At 45.5% G+C, this 25,299-nt stretch overlaps 1 long non-coding RNA gene and 1 pseudogene across 1 annotated transcript; one reads left to right on the top strand and one right to left on the bottom strand.

Moving 5' to 3' along the window:
- Positions 1–12,475: 12,475 nt before the first annotated feature.
- Positions 12,476–18,799, top strand: LOC141060189 (uncharacterized; annotated as a pseudogene).
- Positions 12,822–13,553, bottom strand: LOC141060191 (uncharacterized). Its single transcript, XR_012222673.1, has 3 exons — positions 13,456–13,553; positions 13,309–13,369; positions 12,822–12,947 (listed from the first exon to the last, which is right to left on the bottom strand). It is a non-coding gene; the product is annotated as an uncharacterized lncRNA (long non-coding RNA).
- Positions 18,800–25,299: the final 6,500 nt, after the last annotated feature.

Genomic DNA, 25,299 nt, shown 5'->3' with positions numbered 1-25,299 from the left:
TCAAGGCAGGGTGCGTGCTTGGAGACACGCCAGGGTTCAAGGCAGGGTGCGTGCTTGGAGACACGCCAGGGTTCAAGGCAGGGTGTGTGCTTGGAGACACGCCAGGGTTCAAGGCAGGGTGTGTGCTTGGAGACACGCCAGGGTTCAAGGCAGGGTGCGTGCTTGGAGACAGGCCAGGGTTCAAGGCAGGGTGCGTGCTTGGAGACACGCCAGGGTTCAAGGCAGGGTGCGTGCTTGGAGACACGCCAGGGTTCAAGGCAGGGTGTGTGCTTGGAGACAGGCCAGGGTTCAAGGCAGGGTGCGTGCTTGGAGACACGCCAGGGTTCAAGGCAGGGTGTGTGCTTGGAGACACGCCAGGGTTCAAGGCAGGGTGCGTGCTTGGAGACAGGCCAGGGTTCAAGGCAGGGTGCGTGCTTGGAGACACGCCAGGGTTCAAGGCAGGGTGCGTGCTTGGAGACACGCCAGGGTTCAAGGCAGGGTGCGTGCTTGGAGACAGGCCAGGGTTCAAGGCAGGGTGCGTGCTTGGAGACACGCCAGGGTTCAAGGCAGGGTGCGTGCTTGGAGACACGCCAGGGTTCAAGGCAGGGTGCGTGCTTGGAGACACGCCAAGGCACAAGGCTCAAGACAGAGTGCGTGTGTAGAGACACGCCAAGGTCAGGGTTCCAGGACAGGGTTAGGGCCTGTGCGTGTAAGAGGGCACGACAGGGAACATGGCAAAGCCTGCGCGTACTTTTACAAAAGCACGGGGAGGTATGCCATGGGCAGGCGATGGCCTGCGCGTGCTTTAGAGAGCACAGTGCGGAAACAGCGTGAAGTGCAAGGGAGCACAGAGGGCACGGCTGGGGCACTGGCTAGCTGATCGGGCTGCGGCACTGACAGACAGGCAAGACTCCAGCGAACCCGACTGAGGCATGGCAGGCGACACAGCTGTCAGTGACCGACGAGCACGGCTGAGGCACAAACAGGCGGGCACGGCTAGGGCAGGCGCATGCAAAGAGCATACAAAGAAACAGAGCAAGGGAAGACAAGACGAGAAAAAAGGCAGGGCTTAAGCAGAGTACAGAACCAGGAAAGTAAGCATAGGCAGAAACACAGAACAAGAACAAAGCTAGCAGCGGAGCGTAGGCAGAAGCCCAGAGCCTGGCCAAGGGAGAACCTTGGGACTAGCCTAGAAACGTGCAAGAGAGCATAATAGGAAAGAGTCTAGCAGCGGAGCATAGGCCAAAGCCCAGAGCTGGGCGAAGGCAGAGCCTTGGGACTAGACATGGAAAAGAGCACAAACGGAAAGAGAGGAGGAATGGTGCGTGTGCCAGGGAGCACTACAGAGCACCATAGGAGAGAGCGAGGCAGAGCAAGTAAAGACTGAGACCATAGGGAGGAACAAGGCAGAACAAGGCAAGGTACGGAACAAGGCATAGCGAAAACAGGCAAGGCAGAGAATAACAGAAGGACTACAAGTCCAAGCAGGACAAGGACAAACATGGCACAACGGACAAACATAAGACAAAGCACGGAACAAGAGATGGAGTACGAGCACAGAGCGTGTGCAGAGATGCACCACAGAGCAGAGTGCAAGGGCACAGAATAGAGGGAGCGCCCCACAGACCAAGCAGCCATGCAGAGACGCAACACAATACTCAGGCCCTGAGCATAGGAAGGGGCGGTCTAATAGAGGGCATAGCACCTCCTCTTCCGGGTCAGGACCAGGGGAGAACTTCCTAGTTCAGATGCTCCAGGATCACAGAGTGCAGTCACATGATCAAGGTTTCAGACATGACGAGGTGATTGCAGAACCAGACAGTGCAGGATCCTAGGAAACGTCACATGATGAAGGTTTCAGACATGACGAGATGATTGCAGAACCAGACAGTGCAGGATCCTAGGAAAGGTCACATGATCAGAGTTTCAGACATGACGAGATGATTGCAGGACCAGACAGTGCAGGATCTTATGAAACGTCACATGATCAAGGCTTCAGACAAGACGAGATGATTGCAGAACCAGACAGTGCAGGATCCTAGGAAAGACATGATCAGGGATTCTAGACATGACGAGAAGATCACAGAAGGCAAAGCAGAAACGCAGGCATCTTGCAGCTCAGCAGACATAAGGTGAGTGTGCACACTGCTCTAGGGTCATGAGGTAAAACAGACATGGCAGACATAACAGACATGGCGAGCATGACAGATGGAGGATATGTATGATGGGTATATGGGCACTGGACTATGGGATAGAGGATATAATGGGTATATGGGCACTGGACTATGGGATGGAGGATATGTATGACGGGTATATGGGCACTGGACTATGGGATGGAGGATATGTATGACGGGTATATGGGCACTGGACTATGGGATGGAGGATATGTATGATGGGTATATGGGCACGGGACTATGGGATGGAGGATATGTATGACGGGTATATGGGCACGGGACTATGGGATGGAGGATATGTATGAATATTGTGTCCAGTTTTGGGCACCACATTTTAAAAAAGACATCAACAAACTGGAGCAAGTTCAGAAAAGAGCGACCAGAATGGTGACCGGTCTGCAAACCCTGTCTTATGAGGAAAGGTTGCAGGATTTGGGAATGTTTAGTTTGCAAAAGAGAAGACTGAGAGGAGACTTAATAGCTGTCTACAAATATCTCAAGGGCTGTCACATTGTAGAAGGATCAACTTTATCCTCATTTGCACAAGGAAAGACTAGAAGCAATGGGATGAAACTGAATGGGAGGAGACACAGATTAGATATTAGAAAAAACTTTTTGACAGTTAGAGTGATCAATGAGTGGAACAGGCTGCCACGAGAAGCGGTGAGTTCTCCTTCAATGGAAGTCTTCAAACAGAGGCTGGACAGACATCTGACTGGGATGATTTAGCGAATCCTGCTTTGAGCAGGGGGTTGGACCAGATGGCCCAGGAGGTCCCTTCCAACTCTACGATTCTATGATTCTATGATTCTATGATGGGTATATGGGCACTGGACTATGGGATGGAGGATATGTATGATGGGTATATGGGCACTGGACTAAGGGATGGAGGATATGTATGATGGGTATATGGGCACTGGACTATGGGATGGAGGATGCGTGATGGGTATATGGGCACTGGACTATTGGATGGAGGATACTGTATATATGATGGGTATATGGGCACAGGACTTTGGGATGGAAGATATGTATGATGGGTATATGGGCACTGGACTATGGGATGGAGGATATGTATGATGGATATATGGGCACTGGACTATGGGATGGAGGATATGTATGATGGATATATGGGCACTGGACTATGGGATGGCGGATATGTATGGTGGGTATATGGGCACTGGACTATGGGATGGAGGATATGTATGATGGGTATATGGGCACTGGACTATGGGATGGAGGATATGTATGATGGGTATATGGGCACTGGATTATGGGATGGAGGATAATCATTACAATTTGTTATAACTAACCACAGTTAGTTACTATGCCTGGGCAACGCCGGGCTCTTCAGCTAGTGACATGATAATGAGGGGCGGGGCTTGATACACACACACATACATACATTTGTTTTTTTATATATATGGATTAACCATTGGGTTACGTATTTGTCTTCTAGTTCAATGGTTTCTTTTCCAATAATCCTATGTTTTCAGTCCGATGCTGATCCATCAAGCTCACTAGTGGTGCACAGCTTTACACCACTATACCTGTGACTTCAGAAACTTACAGAACACCAGCTCACATCTCATATAGGAAACTACTGACACAACTAAATAACACCATTTATAAATGATTTATTTACGGGCAAGAACTTATTCATTCATTTCACATTCATGTTTATTCATTCTTTTACGTGACCTCACTTAATACTTAGTGCTTTTTAATATAATTAATGTATGTAAATGTTTTTTGTTTTTTCATGAACCATAATTTATCTTTGTGTGACAACCTTTCTCATGAACTTTGACATATCGTGCTTTGTTGGAGTTTTTTTTTTTTTTCAAAAAGACTGTATATAAAACGTTCCAAGCTTGACATGTTTATCCGCTATCAGGTTTCGTCCTGAGGAAGACGTCCTGCGTGACTGTGAAATGCGTTGACTTTGAAAACCTATTTGAATAAATGTTTTTAAGGAAAATCTCCATCTTCGATCATCTCCATCAGCAGCGCAGGTACAGACACATTATACCCGGATCAGCTCTTCTGCTCGGTCTTTGGCCCCGGGTCCTGCAGCAGCTGGTTTATGCATTGAGCATGGTGTAAAGGTGCCGCTCCATCAGGTGAGTGTAATACTCCCCTACTCTCATTATATCTGGTTATCAGGTAAGACCCTATTTTTCGCTTGTTTGTTCCTCAGTATCACAACTAAAAGAAATCTCTTTAACACTTTCAGGTCACTTGGATAAAACCAATGAAGGGACTGCTGGGACCGTAACGGGGTCCATCTGAGACCCCAATGCAGAAGCCACATGTCCTGAGAACTGGACCTGCTGGACCATAAATTGTAATTTCTCCAGGGTACCAAATAAATAGTTGTCACGTAGAACCTGGAGAACCTGTCTGACATGCTCAGCATTCTCCTCCAGAGGACGGGAGTAACTCACTATATCATCCAGGAAAATTACCACAAATCTACCAATCAGTGAGAAAAATATAATTACTGACATTGTCACAGACTGCCGGAGCATTGGTTACCCCGAATGGCAGCATCAGGTTTTATATCTGCCCCTCAGGTATATTGAATGCGGTCTTCCATTCGTCCCCCTGACGTACACTTATAAGGTTATATTCCCCTCTCACGTTAAGTTTGTAAAACCATTTAGCTCCAGATAATTGGATAAACAGGTCGGGTATAAGGGGTAAAGGATAGGGAAGGTGAACCGTGACTCACAGGCCCAACCCTGCATCCTTCTACCAAACCCCCCACGGTGACTGGAGAGGAGCATGGCCGTATATGAGCCTCAGCCGGACTCTGGAAGGGAGGAAATAAATGAGATTTGGGCATTTTAGCTCATGGTGTGGAGTCGACAGCACAATCATATGCCGCCATATAGTAGACGGCCGGTAACCGGTGAGAATTCCCTCCTGTGTGGGGTCTATTTCCCTCCAGAGAAACCACACGTTACATTCCACACATAACACTGAGTAGAAAAGGCGGCGCGGGGTAATTGTGCCAGTAGTGAGGGGCGAATAATGGCGGGAATGTCACTGACTGAGAAGTCTCCATGGAGCCTCTTCACTCCGGAGATCATGTGACCCCTGACTCCTCCCCTCCTGTGGCCTCATCACAGGTCCTGTGCACAGAGCAGCCATATATGTGGAGTGCGGCTCTGCAGGTGGAGGTATGTGGAGATTCCCCCCCATTACTGAGCGCTTTAATGCTAGAAATATATTGCACAGGGGATATCACAGCCAATTCCCACAAGAAGAATCCTGGAAACATCGGCTCATCTTCTTCTCATTCAGGTCTCTACAATATCGGATCCTCTCAGTGAAGATCATCCACAAAAGAGAATTTTCCTGATTTACCCATCAAGGATGGATATGGACAGAGACAAGATGGCGGAGAGGATGTTACACCTCACCCTAGAGATCCTCTTCCGTCTCACTGGAGAGGTGAGAGATTCTGATGACGTCACATTACTTCATTCTTATCTATGGGAATAACAGATGGACAGAACTGGAGAGGTGAGGACTCTGGGAATGTCTGTAGTGAGATTTATTAATGTGTCTCTCCATAACCAGGATTACACAGTGGTGAAGAAGACCTCTAGTGATCGCTGTCAGGACCCTGTGTCTGAGGGATGTGGAAGACTCCTGAGCCCAATCACGGGACCTCCACCTCACCCCCTGATCCATGAGGACATCAATGACCAGAAGATCCTAGAACTCATCTACAAGATGATTGAGCTGCTGACTGGAGAGGTGACACTGCTGGGAATGCTGGGACATTATACAGTAACACTATGAAGGGATTGGGGGGATGACGGTATCATTGTATGTGTCAGGTTCCTATAAGGTGTCAGGATGTCGCTGTCTATTTCTCCATGGAGGAGTGGGTGTATATAGAAGGACACAGAGATCTGTACAAGGATGTCATAATGGAGGTTCCCCAGCCCCTCACATCTCCAGGTAATAGACAGGACTAAATACACACAGCCTATAATTATCTGTATGTAGAGAATGAATTCAGTCCCTGTGTGTGTTTCCTCCAGATCTATCCAGTAAGAGGACAACACCAGAGAGATGTCCCCGTCCTCTTCTTCCACAGGACTGTAACCAAGAAGATCCCAGTGCTCCTCAGGATCATCAGGTAGATGGAGAGAAGATGTCAGGAGATCTCCCCTATGATGTGTAGATGGCTGTGAAGGTCTTGTGCTCAGTCTTGTTTTATCCACCAGTATTATATGTTTTATACTTGTGTAATGAGAACGGTGGAGATGGCAGGATTAGAGCTGATCATAGATGGGACTTCTCCATCTGTCTGTGACTTTTACAATATTTGTTTCCGGTTGAAGATCTGACCTATATTAATAGTACCAGGGAATACAGGTATGTATAAAATAATAAATCTCCTCATATGTTTCCCTTATTATCTCCAGTAATTGTATTATTACACAGGATTCTTATGATGTTACATCGGATCATCTTCTTCTCATTCAGGTCTCTACAATATCGGATCCTCTCAGTGAAGATCTTCTACAAAAGAAAATATTCCTGATTTACCCATCAAGGATGGATATGGACAGAGACAAGATGGCGGAGAGGCTGTTACACCTCACCCTAGAGATCCTCTTCCGTCTCACTGGAGAGGTGAGAGATTCTGATGACATCACATTACATCATTCTTATCTATGGGAATAAGAGATGGACAGAACTGGAGAGGTGAGGACTCTGGGAATGTCTGTAGTGAGATTTATTTATGTGTCTCTCCATAACCAGGATTACACAGTGGTGAAGAAGACCTCTAGTGATCGCTGTCAGGACCCTGTGTCTGAGGGATGTGGGAGACCCCTGAGCCCAAACATGGGGCCTCCACCTCACCCCCTGTTCCATGAGGACATCAATGACCAGAAGATCCTAGAACTTATCTACAAGATGATTGAGCTGCTGACTGGAGAGGTGACACTGCTGGAAATGCTGGGACATTATACAGTAACACTATGAAGGGATTGGGGGGATGACGGTATCATTGTATGTGTCAGGTTCCTATAAGGTGTCAGGATGTCGCCGTCTATTTCTCCATGGAGGAATGGGAGTATTTAGAAGGACACAGGGATCTGTACAAGGACGTCATAATGGAGGTTCCCCAGCCCCTCACATCACCAGGTAATAGACAGGACTAAATACATACGGCCAATAATTATCTGTATGTAGAGAATGAATTCAGTCCCTGTATGTATTTCCTCCAGATCTATCCAGTAAGAGGACAACACCAGAGAGATGTCCCCATCCTCTTCTTCCACAGGACTGTAACCAAGAAGATCCCAGTGCTCCTCAGGATCATCAGGTAGATGGAGAGAAGGTGTCAGGAGATCTCCCCTGTGATGTGTAGACGGCTGTGAAGGTCTTGTGCTCAGTCTTGTTTTATCCACCAGTATTATATGTTTTATACTTGTGTTATGAGAACGGTGGAGATGGCAGGATTAGAGCTGATTATAGACGGGACTTCTCCATCTGTCTGTGACTTTTACAATATTTGTTTCAGGGTGAAGATCTGACCCATATTAATACTACAGAGACATATGTGAGGGGTGATGAGTGGTGTAAAGAGGAGATTCCCACATATGACTGCCCAGGTGAGTAGTAACCACTGAATGCATAGAAGTCACAGATTCCTCTCAGTCACCGGCTGTGGCTGCTTTATCGGTGGTGTAGTCCGGCCGTATTGCCATGGTCACCATTTTGCCTCTAGACCACAACATTCTCCTCCACCCAAAACTGTTGAAATGACTTTGGGCATTGAAAGCCCTTTTCTATAGAACTTACAACCTGGAGGATCCACCTACTCCCTGGGTTGAGGAGACGCTGACCGTTACCTGCCCAGATCTGTAACTATAAAGCCAAATGACAGTGTACATAGAATGTGCTGACAGGTTAGAAAATCAGTTGAAGAAAAATCTTATGCTGGGCCTGTAAGAGAAAGTGGAGGGTAATGATGCTGTTCGCTTCCTAGAACCCTGAGATCTTATCGGATGAATCTCCTCTCCCTTCTGTACTGCTGAATGTCTCATGGTCCCTACAAGACCAGGTCCAGTCTTTCTGGCCAAACTTCACTTATATGATCGACAACATTAAGTGTACAGTGACACCTGCGCTGACTGGGCGCTGGGCATCACTTGTCATTCCACCGCATCGCAGTCTCAATGCAGCGAGTGCCAACATCGCTGGAAGGGAGCCAGATGGGCAGGTGAGTATAAGCTTTATCATTTTATCGGGGACGAACATTTAGTTTAAGAAATGCTTGTCCTAGTACTGGACAACCTCTTTAACCCCTTTACCCCCAAGGGTTATTTGCATGTTAATGACAGGGATAATTTTACAATTCTGACCACTGTCCCTTTATGAGGAGGTAACTCTGGAACGCTTCCATGGATCCTGGTGATTCTGACATTGTTTTCTCGTGACATATTGTACTTCATGTTAGTGGTAAAATTTAATTCATATAACTTGCGTTTATTTGTGAAAAATGGAAATTTGACGAAAATTTAGAAAATTTCACAATTTTCCAACTTTGAATTTTCGCGCCCTTAAATCACAGATATGTCACACAAAATACTTAAGAAGTAACATTTCCCACATGTTTACTTTACATCAGCACAATTTTGGAACCAATATTTTTTTTTGTTAGGAAGTTATAAGGGTTAAAAGTTGATCAGCGATTTCTCATTATTACAACACCATTTTTTTTCAGGGGCCACATCACATTTGAAGTCACTTTGAGGGGTCTATATGATAGAAAATACCCAAAAGTGACACCATTCTAAAAACTGCACCCATGAAGGTGCTCAAAACCACATTCAAGAAGTTTATTAACCCTTCAGGTGCGTCAGAGGAATTTTTTGAATCTTTAAAAAATGAACATTTAACTTTTTTCACAATAAAATTACTTCAGGTCCATTTTTTTTATTTTAACAAGGGTAACAAGGAGAAATTGGACCATAAAAGTTATTGTGCAATTTGTCTTGAGTAGGCTGTTACCTGATATGTTGGGTGGAACCACTGTTTCGGCGCATGGCAGAGCTAAGAAGGGAAGGAGCGCCGTTTAACTTTTTCAGAGCAAAATTGGCTGGAATTGAGATCAGACGCCATGTTGCGTTTGGAGAGCCCCTGATGTGCCCAAACAGTGGAAACCCCCCACAAGTGACCCCATTTTGGAAACTAGACCCCCAAGGGACTTATCTAGATGCGTGGTGAGATCTTTGAACCCCCAAGCGCTTCACAGAAGTGTATAACGTACAGCCATAAAATTATAAAATCATATTTTTTCCACAAAAATGATCTTTTCACCCCAATATTTATCTTCCTAAGGGAAACAGGACCACAATAGTTATTGTGTAATTTGTCCTGAGTACGCAGATACCCCATATGTGGGGGTAAACCACTGTGTGGGTGCATGGCAGAGCTCAGAAGGGAAGGAGCGCCGTTTGACTTTTTCAACGCGAAATTGGCTGGAATTGAAATCATACGCCATGTTGCATTTGGAGAGCCCCTGATGTGCCTGAACAGTGGAAACCCCCCACAAGTGACTCCATTTTGGAAACTAGACCCCCCCAAGGAACTTATCTAGATGTTTAGTGAGCATTTTGAACCCCCAAGTGCTTCACAGAAGCTTATAACGCCCTGGCGTGAAAATAAAAAAATCATATTTTTTCAACAAACATGATCTTTTAGTCCCCAATTATTTTATTTTTCCAAGGGTAAGAGGAGAAATTGGACCCCAAAAGTTGTCCAATTTGTCCTGAGTACGCTGGTACCCCATATGTGGTAGAAAACAATTGTATGGGCACACGTCATGGCTCGGAAGGGAAGTAGTGACATTTTTTACTGCAGACTTTGATGGAATGGTCTGCGGTTGTCATGTCCCGTTTGGAGAGCCCCTGATGTGCCTAAACAGTGGAACCCCCCACAAGTGACCCCATTTTGGAAACTAGACCCCCCAAGGAACTTATCTAGATGTGTGGTGAGCACTTTGAACCCACAAGTGCTACACAAAATTTCATAACGTAGAGCCATAAAAATAAATAAATCATATTTTTTTTTCCACAAAAATGATTTTTCACCCCCAATTTTTTATTTTTGCAAGGGTAACAGGAGAAATTGGACCCCAAAAGTTGTTGTGCAATTTGTCCTGAGTAGGCTGATACCCTATATGTGGGGGTAGTCACTGTTTGGGCACATGGCAGAGCTTGTAAGGGAAGGAGCACCGTTTGACTTTTTCAACGCAGAATTGGCTGGAATTGAGATCAGACGCCATGTCACGTTTGGAGAGCACCTGATGTGCCCAAACAGTGGAAACACCCAATTCTACCTACAACACTAACCCCAACACACCCCTAACCCTAATGGGAAAATGGAAATAAATACATTTTTTTATTTTATTATTTTTCCCTAACTAAGGGGGTGATAACGGGGGGTTTGATTTACTATTTATGGCGGTTTTTATGTTTGGCAGCTGTCACACGCTAAAAAATGCTTTTTATTGTAAAAATAGATTTTGCATCACCACATTTTGAGAGCTATAACTTTTCCGTATTTTGACCCACTGAGTCATGTGAGGTCTTATTTTTTGCGGGACGAGTTGACATTTTTATTGGTACCATTTACAGGCACGTGACATTTTTTGATCGCTTTTTATTCCAATTTTTGGGAAGCAGAATGAACAAAAACCAGCATTTCATTAATTTCTTTTGGGGGGGGGCGTTTATACCGTTCCGTGTGTGGTAAAATTGATAAAGCGGTTTTATTCTTCGGATCAGTACGATTGCAGCAATACCTGATTTATTTTTTGTTATGTTTTGGCGCTTTTATACAATAAAAACAATTTTATATAAATAATTGTTTCTGCATCTGCGAGCTATAACTTTTTACTTTTTTAGCTGATGATGCTGTATGGCGGCTCATTTTTTGCGGAACAAGATGACTTTTCAGCGGTACCATTTTTATTTATATCCGTCTTTTTGATTGCGCGTTATTGCACTTTTTGTTCGGTGGTATGATGATAAAGCATTGTTTTTTGCCTTTTTTTGAAGGAGTTCACTAAAGGGGTTAACTAGTGGGACAGTTTTATAGGGCGGGTCGTTACGGACGTGGCAATACTAAATATATGTACTTTTGTTTTTTGTTATTTACAAAAAAAAGAAATTATTAGGAAATTTTTTTTAAATTTATTTAGGAATTTTCTAAAAATTATTTTTACGCGTTTTTTTTTCTTTATTACGTTGTCCCAGGGGGGGACATCACTATACAGTGTCAGATCGCTGATCTGACATTTTGCAATGCACTGTGTCATCAGCGATCTGACAGGCAGTGCAGGTGGCTTCTCAGCGCCTGCTCTCAGCAGGCACTGAGAAGCCACCTCCCTTCAGGACCCGGAACGCCCCCGTGGCCATCTTGGATCCAGGGGCCTGAAGTGAGGAGGCCCTCAGAACAACACGAGCACATTGCTTTGTTCTGAGGGTCTCAGGGAAGCGCACAGGGAGCCCGCTCCCTGCACGATTCTCCCTTATGCTCCGGGAAAATCTGCGATCATATTTGATCGCAGTGTGATGGGGGTTATTGTGCTGGGAGTGGTCTGTGACCGCTCCTGGCACTTAGTGCCGGTTGACATCTGTGATAATCGCCCCGTGGGCGCAGCTGATCGCAATGGCGTACTATCCCAATCGGTCATACGGGTCCGGGTTACCTGGATGGGATAGTACGTCATATGTCAGGAAGGGGTTAAGAAATACTATAGATATGCGGTAAATACACTAAATGACACTGATATATGCATTACTAAACGTCTATGTGTATGGCTGGGCAGAGTAGTCAGGGGCACCCATACACTTAAGGAGATGATTAAATCGATAATGAAGCCATACTGTATCTTGGATATATACTGTGTAGGATGATGCCGAGTCAGCAGCGTTCAGGCCGGCTGCGCTGATCCTAACACCTGCTTGAAAAGGAAAGAGCTGCCGCCCTATGTCTGCGTGATGTCACTACACTGCCGGCTCTCTTCTATTGCAGAAAAGAGTGATATTATCCAATGCGTTTCTGAGGCTTCGGTGTCCTTCATCAGGGATCCCTTCTTTTTTGCAATAGAAGAGCCGGCAGTGTAGTGACATCACGCAGACATAGGGCGGCAGCTTTTTCCTTTTCAAGCAGGTGGCAGGAACATAGTGCAAATCCAGGACACAGTACGGCTTCATAATCATGATCACCTCCTTAAGTGTACGTGTGCCCCAGCCTGCTCTACCCAGCCATACATGGAGACGTTCAGTAATTCATAGATCAGGGTCATCTGTGTATGTAGGGCATATCTGCTGTATATATTTACTGCATTTCTACACGTTAAGCCATAGAGCAGGCAGGTGCTGTATGCAGATTCTTGACCCTGTCACGCAGTGGTAATGCCAGTGCATTCATCAAATTTACGTCCCTGTAATATACATTTATTCCCGCCTGCAGGAGATGTGTTCAATAGAAAAAATAAAGACGCGCACTCGTGCTGTAGGAGGAGGTGCTGACTGAACGTGGATATACCACAGGTAAAAGTCAACGGGTAGACAGTCGCACTCAAAATTGAATGTCACTTGCATCAGAGTCATTAAAGGAATTATTATGATTTTTATTAATTTTTTTTCAATAAATCAAGAAAAGTGAAAAAACACCGCAAACAGAGATCAGATTCCAAACATGAGTATTACACGGTTACGTTTCGACCTATACCTAGGTCTTTCTCAAACCATACTGCAAGATAAACATGCAAAGAAAAATTATTTACCACACTAAACAAAGTGATCAAGATAATGTACAAAAGGCTAGAGACATAGTGGACATAAATATATACAAAATTAATGAAATTTAAAAAGGGTGTATGCTGAAAAACCCTATAGATACAAAATATATAAACATCTATATGTGCACACATAGGACTACACATGGATCTGCGCAATAACAGGAATGCAGTGTAAGACAAGAAGATGGTCATAGGAGATATTGCAGACTATTGGCAAACAAATATACAGTACTAATCATAATGTGCTTGGATAAATGGAAAACGAAGCTGGGTGGTGGAGAAAGGAAAGTATAGCAAACATGAGATACTAACCTCAATAGGAGTGTCAAGGTATATGGAAAGAGGACAATTTTTCAGAGTCCCAAAGTAAGGGCTGTGGGGAAAAAAAAAAAAAGGAGAGATCATAAGAAAAAAGGAACAGAGGGTAAGCAGGGCGCCAGGGGGTGCTGCTGTACTGACCTGTGGCAAGAGAGCGGCAGGGATCTGCAGTGTTGTGGGTGGAGGCAAGAATGCCTCGGTTTATATATGTTGAGAGTCACTATGAGGCTGGGAGGAGGCCGCTCTCTTGCCACAGGTCAGTACAGCAGCACCCCCTGGCGCCCTGCTTACCCTCTGTTCCTTTTTTCTTATGATCTCTCCTTTTTTTTTTTTCCCCCACAGCCCTTACTTTGGGACTCTGAAAAATTGTCCTCTTTCCATATACCTTGACACTCCTATTGAGGTTAGTATCTCATGTTTGCTATACTTTCCTTTCTCCACCACCCAGCTTCGTTTTCCATTTATCCAAGCACATTATGATTAGTACTGTATATTTGTTTGCCAATAGTCTGCAATATCTCCTATGACCATCTTCTTGTCTTACACTGCATTCCTGTTATTGCGCAGATCCATGTGTAGTCCTATGTGTGCACATATAGATGTTTATATATTTTGTATCTATAGGGTTTTTCAGCATACACCCTTTTTAAATTTTATTAATTTTGTATATATTTATGTCCACTATGTCTCTAGCCTTTTGTACATTATCTTGATCACTTTGTTTAGTGTGGTAAATAATTTTTCTTTGCATTTTTATCTTGCAGTATGGTTTGAGAAAGACCTAGGTATAGGTCGAAACGTAACCGTGTAATACTCCTGTTTGGAATCTGATCTCTGTTTGCGGTGTTTTTTCACTTTTCTTGATTTATTGAAAAAAAATTAATAAAAATCATAATAATTCCTTTAATGACTCTGATGCAAGTGACATTCAATTTTGAGTGCGACTGTCTACCCGTTGACTTTTACCTGTAGGAAATGTCTTGGCATGGCTCCAGCCCTGGTGTCATGGAGTCACTCCACGTCATAAATTACATTATTTTTGATCCTAAGGAATTCAGATTACTGCACAATCTCTCCTGAAATGGGGAGCAATATTATTTTCTGTAATCTTCTGGTCAGGATCCATAGTAGCTCCAATGGTCCACCATAAATGAGGGCAACTCTGGTTTACTGTTGTTGGGGATGCAAATTTTTTTTTATTCTTTGCTGATTGGGTTACAGTTCTTCGCTTTGTATGATTTGTGGAGGGATCGGCCTGTCTCACTTATGTGAGTCTGTAACTCCCTCATAGTCTTTAACATAAGCTCTCCATTACCTCTTCCAAATGCCCGAGATCTAAATTCAAGACATCTCAGCTCTGCACTATTATACACAGTTCTCTATAAATGTGTAATATTTCTTCTTGAAACTCATCTGACAGAAAATATTGGACCTTACAATAGTTTAGATTGTGACATCACCGAGCCCCATACTCTAATTACCCCAGAGAGGTTTCACCACTAGCTGCTCATTTATTACTGATGGAGACTGTGGAGTTAGACAATAATACATCTACTGAAATGATCAATCTTCAGTTTTCGACTACAGTAGTTAGTGCCCAAAATGCTGATTTAACCACTTCTCGCAGCCAGTTTTGTCTTCCTAATCAGACCCCAATTTTCAAATCTGACATGTATCAATTTATGTGGTGATAACTGTGAAATTCATCACAATGGATAATAGGAAACAAATTGACATTACAAGTTATTTTCCAACTTCTCTTGAATGCGACAAAACCCTATATACGGTTGTACACTACTGTCTTGGCACATGGCAGGGTTAAGAAGGGAAAGAGCGCCATTAAGCTGTATGAAGGCAAATTTTGCAGGAATAGTTTGCCGACAAAATTTATTGGGGGCATTGTACGTGGTCAATTGGCAGCTCAAAAGATGTCCACCATGAAGAGGCTTGGCGCTATCTACTCCATTTTCCAGATCCAAGGGATTGTCTTGCTCATCACCCTTTAACCCTTCTACATGGATCTGGACTTACACAAAGACCCCTAGGCTTGGGCGATGGTGTTACCTGCTGTTTTGTGGTGTGAAATAGCAAGAAGAATAGATAGTCGAGTCAGGACCAGGAGAGGAGAGAAAATAAAAAGTTATACGATGCAAGAGTAGTCCGTAAACAGAGCGGGTTCATAACAGGAAGCAAATGCACAAGCCGGGAGCTGAGCACCGAGGACCGAACCGGAGCAGGCCAACGCTGTATCTGACAGCCTTCGGTAATATGCTTCAAGCTTTAGTACGGTGCGGTGCTTTCCAATTGGCTGAAGCAGGGAGCAGATAACTTCACCTGGACAGCACCCACACATACTGCCAGACTGGCCGGTACTAACTGGTCCCAGGCACCCTAATCTTAGTGGCTGAACAGTGCCTGTGCCGCCTACAGCTTCTGTTTCTAATGTCGCCTCCATCACCGCTGCTGCCTGCAGAATGAATAAGGTGGCACCTGGTGACAGAAGCAGATGTCACAGGAGCAGATCCTGGAGAAAATGGGACATACCGTTTGCGGAAGTCTCAATATGACAAAATGTCAGAAATCCAGAGCAGTAGAAATCCTCATAAAGTGACTACATTTTGGAAATTATAACCCTCGGTCAAGTAATCTATAAGAGTAGTGACTATTTTGACTTCACAGGGACTTTGCGGAAATTAGCACACAGTGGATGTTGGAGAGTGAAGATTAGAAATATGCCATATTATTGCCCAGCACATAATGTCCGGATTGTGCTCCACTAGACACGCACATAGAAAACTAAGTGGGTCCTTCTCATTACAGTGATGCCGAATATAGGGATGGTAAATGTGGTTTAGGTACACTGCAAAGCTCAGAAGCGAGGGGGAGATTTGACTTGGAAAGAGTGCATTTTGCTGGCTTTGTTTATGGAAGCCATGTTGCTTTTCAAGAGTCTTTGAGCCATTAATAATGTGGACATCTGTTTTTTCAATGACAGATGATGGACCTGAGTGGGAACTTGTTTTATGTGAGATGAGTAGGAGTTGTTATTGGTGGTATTTTCGCCTACATATCATTGATGGGTTGCTTTTTATTTATTATATTTGGGAGGCAGAATGAACAAACAGTTGAACACCACACACTACTGGTTCATCCTCTAACTTTTTGTATTAGACTGTGAACTGTCATTGACTTAGACAGTCATTCAATAATTTTACATAACTTGCCATTTTTACAGACAGTTTAAGTAGCCATTTTCAAAAATATAAAATTCTAGGATATTATATTCAAAATAATTGTTTTTTTCTTAGCAGATGACTCTACCAGGAGATCAGGACAGCTGATATCTTCAATTTTTAAATCAGATGATCGCAAAATCCCACAGGATGCAACTGAAGTCATTGCCATTGCTCCAGATATACCAGCATCCCTTTACAGTAAAGATCTGTCATCTGATCCTATGAAACAGGTCCCATCTTCTGATTCATTACTGACTACTAAGGAAAATCAAAGTCACAAAAGAGGCATTAAAAAACAAACTGCTCCTAAAGCAAAGAAGTCATTTTCACATTCAGAATATAGAAATAGTTTTCCCCTCAAAAAGTCGTTTCTTAAACATCAACAAAATCACACAACGGAGAAGAGATTTTCTTGCTCCAAGTGTGGGAAATGCTTTAACTGGAATTCAGAACTTGTTAGGCATGAGAGAACTCACACAGAGGAGAAACATTTTTCCTGTTCAGAATGTGGGAAATATTTTAAACATAAACCTAATCTTGTTAGACACCAGAGAACTCACACAGGGGAGAAGCCTTTTTCCTGTTCAGAATGTGGGAAGTATTTTAACCAGAGATCATCTTTGGTTAAGCACCAGAGAATTCACACAGGGGAGAAGCCTTTTTCCTGTTCTGAATGTGGGAAATGTTTTATACAGAAATCAGATTTTGTTAATCACCAGAGAAGTCACACACGGGAGAAGCCTTTTTGCTGTTCAGAATGTGGGATGTGTTTTCACCAGAAATCAAGTCTAGTTATTCACCAGCGAACCCACATAGGGGAGATGCCTTTTTCCTGTTCAGAATGTGGGAAGTGTTTTAACCAGAATTCAGATTTGGTTAATCACCATAGAACTCACACAGGGGAGAAGCCTTTTTCCTGTTCAGAATGTGGGAAATGGTTTACACATAAATCAAATGTTGTTAGGCACCAGAGAACTCACACAAGGGAGTAGCCATTTTCCTGTTCATAATAATAATAATAATCGTTATTTATATAGCGCCAACATATTCCACAGCGTTGACAGTTTAACAGTTTCAAACACAACAGTCGTAACAACGTTAACAATAATACAATAATTAAAGCAAAATAAAACGACCCTGCTCATGAGAGCTTACAATCTACAGGGTGGGCCATTTATATGGATACACCTAAATAAAATGGGAATGCTTGGTGACCCAGAGCGGCTCACTGAATTTGCAGAATGGGCAAAGCAAAAATTGGAACAGGACCCTCAGTTTACACAGAACATTATGTTCAGTGATGAGGCAAACTTTTTTGGGTGGGCCATTTATATGGATACACCTAAATAAAACAGGAATGGTGACAGTTTTCTTGCTTATGGTGTCTTGCATTGAAATCTGCTGCAGTGACCCCGGTAAAGCCTGTTTCACACTTCCGTTTTTTAAAATCCGTCAAAATCCGTTGTTTTCCGTAAAAAAACGGATCCGCCATTTTTTGCAGGATCCGTTTTTTTTGTCCCATAGACTTCCATTACGGTTACCGCGGATCCGTCAAAAAAACGGATCCGTTTTTAAAAAACGGATCCGTTTGCATCAGTTTCCGTCAAAAAAACGGAAACGGATCCGTTTGGCGGACACAAAAACGGAAGTGTGAAACAGGCCTTAGGCGTTCAACAGACATCAACACAATTTCTATCAGCTCCTCACGTGTTAACCTTTGCAACATGTCAATGGCTGTAAACAAAGAGAAACTTGAAAATAACTCATGAAAGAATAAAGTTATGTTAAAACCAAGAACACTATTGTTTTTCTTGTGAAATTCTCAATAAGATTGATGTGTCACATGACCCTCTTCCCATTGAAAAAAATAAAGTTGGATCCAAAATGGCCACCATGGTCACCACCCATCTTGAAAAGTTTTCCACCTCCCATATACTAATGTGCCACAAACAGGAAGCTGATATCACCAACCATTCCCATTTTATTTAGGTGTATCCATATAAATGGCCCACCCTGTACAATGAGGTGAGGGAGATACAAAGTACAGGTGTATATTTACAATGATAGTCCAGTCATCTTGAGGGAGTGGCGGTTAGATAGAGATAGTGAATTGGCTACATATGCACACTTACAAATAAAATGGTTTTTGATTAGGGAATGTGATAGGCTGCTCTGAACAAATGTGTTTTGAGGGAATGCCTAAAACTGGGCAAGTTGTGGCTGGTCCAAATTTCTTGTGGTAGAGCATTCTAGAGGATTGACGCAACAAGGGAGAAATCTTGGCGTTGGGAGTGGGAGGTATGGATTAGTGCAGAGGTTAGTCAAAAGTCATTTAAAGAGCACAGCGATCGGCTAGGCCGATAGACAGAAATGAAGCAGGAGATGTAAGGGGGTGCCGCACTGTGGAGAGCTTTGTGGGTGAGAACAAGTACTTTGAATTGGATCCTATAATGAATGGGCAGCCAGTATAACGACTGGCGAAGAGCGGACGCGTCCGAGTACCTATTAGCCAGATGGACAACCCTGGCTTCTGCATTAAGGATGGATTGGAGAGGGGAAAGTCAAGTGAGGGGGAGGCCAATTAATAGAGCATTACAGTAGACCAGGCGGGAGTGTATCAGGGCAACAGTGAGGGTTTCTATTGTTTCCATGTTGAGAAAAGTGCGGATTCTAGAGATGCTCTTTAGGTGTAAGCGGCAAGAGCGGGCAAGAGATTGTATATGGGAGGTGACGGAGAGATTGGTGTCAAACATAACACCCAGACAGCACGCCTGCTGCTGGGGTATAATTATAGTGCCACCCACGGAGAGGGAAATGTCAGATTTAAGGAGTTTAGTAGACAGTGGGAGCGGAAGAAGTTCAGTTTTGGAAAGGTTGAGTTTCAGATAGAGAGCGGACATGATGTTGGAGACTGTGGACAGACAGTCACTGGCGTTCTGTAGTACAGCGGGGGTAAGGTCAGGGGATGACATGTATAGTTGTGTGTCATCAGCATAAAGATGGTACTGAAACCCAAATCTGCTTATAGTCTATCCAATTGGGGCCGTGTAGAGAGAGAAGCAAAGGGGGCCAAGTACTGAGCCCTGAGGTACCCCAACAGTGAGAGGAAGAGGAGATAAAGTGGAGCCAGCGAACAAAACACTGAAGGAGCGGTCAGAGAGATAGGAAGAGAACCAGGAGAGAGCAGTGTCATTAATGCCTTGTGACTGTCAAAAGTAAAAGAAAAGTCAAAGATGCTATAGGATTTTTACAGGATGAAAATGATGAAATGGTAAGACAGGATGTTGAGAAGGCTGAACTTTTAAATTCCTATTTTGCATCTGTTTTCTCTCAGAAAGGAAATGTAACACCAACTGTTATTCACTGTCCTATTAAGGGAATAGAAGAATCCAGGATATCTATAAACAGAAAGATAGTGAGGAAACACTTAGCTAACCTAAATGAATTCAAGTCTCCAGGTCCAGATGAATTACACCCCAGAGTACTGAAGGAGATAGCAGAAGAAATTTCTGAACCACTCTCCATAATCTTTGAAAATTCTTGGAGAACAGGAGAAGTGCCAGAAGACTGGAGAAGAGCAAATGTTGTTCCTATCTTCAAAAAGGGGAAGAAGGTGGACCCAGGCAACTATAGGCCGGTGAGTCTGACTTCTATACCAGGAAAGATCTTTGAACAAATTATTAAACAACATGTAAGTCAATACCTGGATAAGAATGAAGTGATCAAACAGAGTCAGCATGGGTTTGTATGTAACACAGCACGCACAGTATGTAACACAGCCCGCATAGTATATAGCACAGCCCACATCTTCCCCTCCCGAGAATGGCCCCAAAGTCCAGTAGTCACTGTTATAGTAAAAAAACACTATCCTCACCTCTCATGCCTGCGCTGCTCCTGGCTCTTGTCTCACCAGCTGCCGATGCACTGCCTGGCACACAGTGAGTGCGCAATGACATCATCGCGCACCCGCAGTGTCAGAGGCAGAGCGGGGAATGATGGGAGAGGGAGCATCAGCTAACACTCTCTCCTCCAGCATTGCTTAGAACTGTACCAACAGATGCCGGTATAGTTCAGTGTGGTGGTGGAGGGGGGTCAGTGCTGGCAGCTGGCGGGCTCCCCTGCCTCACAGGCCCCATTGCATCTGTGTGATGTGCTGCTAGCTGGGTGCCCCTGGGGGAACGGGGGCCCTAGGCAGATGCCTGGTCTGCCTGCCCCTAACGCCAGCCCTGGCTATAAGGTGCGTGGGGTTCCCGATCAGCACGATAGGCAACTGTTAGGTGGATTCATAACTGGCTTAGTGATCGGACCCAAAGAGTGGTCCTAAATGACTGCACATCCAGTTGGAAGAATGTCTCAAGTGGGGTACCACAGGGCTCTGTCCTGGGCCCTGTATTGTTCAACATCTTTATCAACGATTTAGATGAAGGAATTGAGGGTAAACTGATTACATTTGCTGATGACACAAAGCTAGGAGGGATAGCTAATACTAGAGAAGAGAGAGAGAGGATTCAAAAAAATATAAATAAATTGGAGCAGTGGGCAGCAACTAACAGAATGGTTTTTAACAGGGAAAAATGCAAAGTACTACATCTGGGCAATAAAAATAAAAAAAGCATATACAGAATGGGAGGAATAGGGCTAAGCAACAGCTCATGTGAAAAAGTCTTGGGTATACTAATAGATCACAGACTGAATATGAGTCAACAGTGTGATGCAGCAGCAAAAAAGGCAAATGCAATTCTAGGATGTATTAACAGAAGCATACAGTCTAGATCACGTGAAGTCATTATTTCCCTCTACTCCTCTTTGGTCAGACCTCATCTGGAATATTGTGTCCAGTTTTGGGCACCACATTTTAAAAAAGACATCAACAAACTGGAGCAAGTTCAGAAAAGAGCGACCAGAATGGTGACCGGTCTGCAAACCCTGTCTTATGAGGAAAGGTTGCAGGATTTGGGAATGTTTAGCTTGCAAAAGAGAAGACTGAGAGGAGACTTAATTGCTGTCTACAAATATCTAAAGGGCTGTCACATTGTAGAAGGATCAACTTTATTCTCATTTGCACAAGGAAAGACTAGAAGCAATGGGATGAAACTGAATGGGAGGAGACACAGATTAGATATTAGAAAAAACTTTTTGACAGTTAGAGTGATCAATGAGTGGAACAGGCTGCCACGAGAAGTGGTGAGTTCTCCTTCAATGGAAGTCTTCAAACAGAGGCTGGACAGACATCTGACTGGGATGATTTAGCGAATCCTGCTTTGAGCAGGGGGTTGGACCAGATGGCCCAGGAGGTCCCTTCCAACTCTACGATTCTATGATTCTATGACTGGAGTCTAGAGAGTAGGAGATGGTGGTCAACAGTGTCGAAAGTTGCAGAAAGGTAAAGAAAAATGAGCAGAGAGTGGTCACCGTTACATTTTGCCATCAGAAGGTCATTGGTCACTTTAATGAGTGCAGTTTCTGTCGAATGTAGGGGGCAGAAGCCGGACTGTGAAGGGTCTAGAAGGGAGTGAATGGAGAGGTAACAGGTTAGGTGGGAGTAGACCATGCGCTTCAAGAGTTTAGAGATGAAGGGGAGATTGGAGACTGGTCTGTAGTTGTTTGTGGAGGATGGGTCGAGAGCGGGTTTCTTTAATAATGGAATAATGATAGTGTGTTTGAAAGAGGAGGAGAAAATGTCCGAGGAGAGGGAGAGATTAAAGATTGTAGTTGGGTGGCTTGTGACGTCTAGAGAGAGAGACTGGAGTAGATGTGAGGGAATGGGGTCAGTAGTTCACGTAGTTGCACAAGAAGAGAGGAGCCTGGAGACGACTTCTTCTGTGATGGGATCAAATGTGGAGAGTGAGCCAGGGGAAATGCAGGGAGGGATGAGACTCACAGCACCTGGTGTCTGGGAGCGGATTTCCTGATGTATTATCTATTTTCTCTGTAAAGTGGGAGGCCAGGTCATCAGCACAAATGTCTGTGATAAGGGCTTGTGCTTTCGGCCTGAGGAGGGAGTGAAAGGGGTCAAAAAAGTTTCTTGGGGTTGTCGGATAGTGAGGAGATCAGGGTGGTGAAGTAGGGCTGATTGGCGAGGTGAAGGTCAGAGCTATAGGTTCTTAACATAAATTTGAAGTGGATGAAGTCTTCTGGTGGGAGAGTTTTCCTCCATAAGGGATGGTGGACCAGGGTTGGAGAAGATGTCCCCTAAAATCAGTAGGAGTAGGAAGATAAAGAGCAAGTAGTTATTGGAATTGTCAGAAGTTTTTTTGTGCGATGTGTTTAGGCAAGATGGGCTGAGGTTTTTCAGGAAGTTGAGAATTGCATGGGAGCTGTACATGCAGTGGCGGATTATAATGAGGTCAATTTGGGCAGTTGCCCCGGGCCCAGTGGGGTTAAGGGGCCCACAGCCCAGGCCAGTAAATTGCCCCATTATAATCCGCCACCGCGCAGGGCCAGATTATAGGCAGGGCAGGCGGGGTTTCAGCCCCGGGGCCCCCACCACAAGAGCTTCTAAGGGGGCCCCCACCACATTCCTGCTGGCTGCTGCAATGGCACTCCATCTTCTCCCCACCTAAAAGTGAGTGACCGTGGGGGCGGCATTATGTGCTCTGCTACCAGCAGCATCTACAAGTAGCGTGAACGCTGATGCTGCTGGTAGCGTGCAAAGGCTTGTGATGAGATCACAGGAGGTAAGGTGTCAGGACCCCCGATCATGTGACCCCTGTCTCCTCCCCTCCTGTGACCTCATCACAGGTCCTGTGCGCACAGCACAGAGCACTGAGAGCAGCCATGTATGTGGAGTGCGGCTCTGCGGGTGGAGGTCAGTGCTGGAGGCTCCATTATTCTCTATGTGGAGTGCGGCTCTGCGGGTGGAGGTCGGTGCTGGAGGCCCCATTATTCTCTATGTGGAGTGCGGCTCTGCGGGTGGAGGTCGGTGCTGGAGGCCCCATTATTCTCTATGTGGAGTGCGGCTCTGCAGGTGGAGGTCGGTGCTGGAGGCTCCATTATTCTCTATGTGTAGTGCGGCTCTGCGGGTGGAGGTCGGTGCTGGAGGCCCCATTATTCTCTATGTGGAGTGCGGCTCTGCGGGTGGAGGTCGGTGCTGGAGGCCCCATTATTCTCTATGTGGAGTGTGGCTCTGCGGGTGGAGGTCGGTGCTGGAGGCTCCATTATTCTCTATGTGGAGTGCGGCTCTGTGGGTGGAGGTCAGTGCTGGAGGCTCCATTATTCTCTATGTGGAGTGCGGCTCTGCGGGTGGAGGTCAGTGCCGGAGGCTCCATTATTCTCTATGTGGAGTGCGGCTCTGCGGGTGGAGGTCGGTGCTGGAGGCTCCATTATTCTCTATGTGGAGTGCGGCTCTGCGGGTGGAGGTCGGTGCTGGAGGCTCCATTATTCTCTATGTGGAGTGCGGCTCTGCGGGTGGAGGTCGGTGCTGGAGGCCCCATTATTCTCTATGTGGAGTGTGGCTCTGCGGGTGGAGGTCGGTGCTGGAGGCTCCATTATTCTCTATGTGGAGTGCGGCTCTGCGGGTGGAGGTCGGTGCTGGAGGCTCCATTATTCTCTATGTGGAGTGCGGCAGTGCGGGTGGAGGTCGGTGCTGGAGGCCCCATTATTCTCTATGTGGAGTGCGGCTCTGCGGGTGGAGGTCAGTGCCGGAGGCTCCATTATTCTCTATGTGGAGTGCGGCTCTGCGGGTGGAGGTCGGTGCTGGAGGCTCCATTATTCTCTATGTGGAGTGCGGCTCTGCGGGTGGAGGTCGGTGCTGGAGGCCCCATTATTCTCTATGTGGAGTGCGGCTCTGCGGGTGGAGGTCGGTGCTGGAGGCTCCATTATTCTCTATGTGGAGTGCGGCTCTGCGGGTGGAGGTCGGTGCTGGAGGCTCCATTATTCTCTATGTGGAGTGCGGCTCTGCGGGTGGAGGTCGGTGCTGGAGGCTCCATTCTCTATGTGGAGTGCGGCTCTGCGGGTGGAGGTCAGTGCTAGAGGCTCCATTATTCTCTATGTGGAGTGCGGCTCTGCGGGTGGAGGTCGGTGCTGGAGGCTCCATTATTCTCTATGTGGAGTGTGGCTCTGCGGGTGGAGGTCGGTGCTGGAGGCTCCATTATTCTCTATGTGGAGTGGGGCTCTGCAGGTGGAGGTCGGTGCTGGAGGCTCCATTATTCTCTATGTGGAGTGGGGCTCTGCAGGTGGAGGTCGGTGCTGGAGGCTCCATTATTCTCTATGTGGAGTGCGGCTCTGCGGGTGGAGGTCGGTGCTGGAGGCCCCATTATTCTCTATGTAGAGTGTGGCTCTGCGGGTGGAGGTCGGTGCTGGAGGCCCCATTATTCTCTATGTAGAGTGTGGCTCTACGATTCGTGACCCCCGTCACGTGACGAGGGGGGCCCACAGAGTCTGAACTGCCCCGGGCCCTGGCTACCCTTAATCCACCCCTGTGTACATGGGAGAGGGAAGTATATAGGGGCTGATGTGTATGAGTCTTCATGGAGGGGGATGGGGCAATGAATGTGGATGGCAAGGGAACACAGGGGGATAGAAATAAAGCACATGGCTAAAAGGGAGAGCAAAGTGTGAGTTACCTGGCTCCTGCCCTGACTAACTGCCATGGATTAACTGCTTCATCTAGAGGCTTAGCTGCTGGGATGCTTTGCTGAGGAGATGCGTGCACCCCACACTGCGTGCACACCTTAGAATGCTTCTAAATTTATAGGCCACACTACAGGGTCAGGAGAGAGGGATTGTGGGAGCTCATTTGGGATAATTT

Source organism: Dendrobates tinctorius, unplaced genomic scaffold (assembly GCF_039654945.1).
Source record: "Dendrobates tinctorius isolate UK_male_01 unplaced genomic scaffold, ASM3965494v1 ptg000233l, whole genome shotgun sequence".
NCBI lineage: Eukaryota > Metazoa > Chordata > Amphibia > Anura > Dendrobatidae > Dendrobates > Dendrobates tinctorius.
The sequence above is the reverse complement of the archived record's forward strand: the minus strand, read 5'-3'. Positions and strand labels throughout refer to the sequence as shown.